The 1,029-nt window shown below is 33.9% G+C and overlaps 1 long non-coding RNA gene across 2 annotated transcripts in view; it reads right to left on the bottom strand.

The window, feature by feature from the left end:
• LOC117282735 overlaps positions 1 to 644 on the bottom strand; it is a 6,875-nt gene extending 6,231 nt beyond the window's left edge. The window contains exon 1 of one of the 2 annotated variants that reach the window (XR_004513583.1): positions 518 to 644. This is a non-coding gene — a long non-coding RNA (uncharacterized LOC117282735). The other variant, XR_004513584.1, reaches the window with a different exon arrangement.
• Positions 645 to 1,029: the final 385 nt, after the last annotated feature.

The following is a 1,029-nucleotide window of genomic DNA, read 5'->3' as shown; positions in this document are numbered from 1 at the left end:
TTTGTTGTATAATTAGCCTTTGGACTGATGAGGACGCACGTAAATAATCAAAGAATTTAACTAGATTGAATTCTGTTGTTGGCGAAATAATAATCTATTATAAATAGCACTACTAGCATATAATTTTATCATGATATATAGGCTAAAGAAATGTTTCTCTGAATCAGCAACAAAGATAATATTATCCGGGAACTTACGAATCTCCTGCAGGGGTTTCAAATAACTGAATCGTGCTCCTGGTAAAATCCATCTTTCTTAATTTTTTTCAAGAAATATTTTCATGCCGTACATGATAAATATGCCCTATTTTGCGATGCACCTCATTTCGTACTAAACACTAAAACTTCACCAAGAAACTCGGTATATATCCCACAACTACTTTTAACTGTTGTCCATAAATGACTCCATAATGACTGTCATGCATAAAATATATCTAATTCTGTGGCCATTTCAGGGTCAAGTAACATGAAGTACAGTCTATACGAAATGCAATAAATGCGCTGTATACCAACCTCACCTGAAACGCTAGGAGTTGCTTAACTTATCAACCGTCACTAGATACCCCGTCTTAAAGTAAAAATTAAAAAAAAATGTTCAAATATTAGTTCTTTCCTAAACATGAAACAAAGAGGGACTGGTTTTCGAGCGAGTGAAAAACCATGACTGACTGCATTCAGTATCTCTCGTTGGTCTTGCTACCGAGGCTTATCGCGTTGAGGGTCACACAGCAAAGGAAATATATATATGGCTCATTCATATCAAGAAAAAATTATGTGCAGAAAGTCGAAGTGATAATGATAAGGGAGCTGGTAATTATTCACAGAAGGCACACTGATATGCTGTTTGCCCATATTAACAGGGGCTCTTAAAATTCAGAACCTCAAAACAACGAAAGGATTAGAAAATCAGTTGTAATATAGTAAAATTAAAACGTAACAAATTAATTTTTACTCTTTCAAAAGATTTTACAGTTATAATGTCAGTAAATATCAATCTTATCACTTTCATCCGTCTTGTATTAGGTCATGT

This window comes from Cryptotermes secundus, unplaced genomic scaffold, assembly GCF_002891405.2.
Source record: "Cryptotermes secundus unplaced genomic scaffold, Csec_1.0 scaffold2173, whole genome shotgun sequence".
Lineage (NCBI taxonomy): Eukaryota > Metazoa > Arthropoda > Insecta > Blattodea > Kalotermitidae > Cryptotermes > Cryptotermes secundus.
The sequence above is the reverse complement of the archived record's forward strand: the minus strand, read 5'-3'. Positions and strand labels throughout refer to the sequence as shown.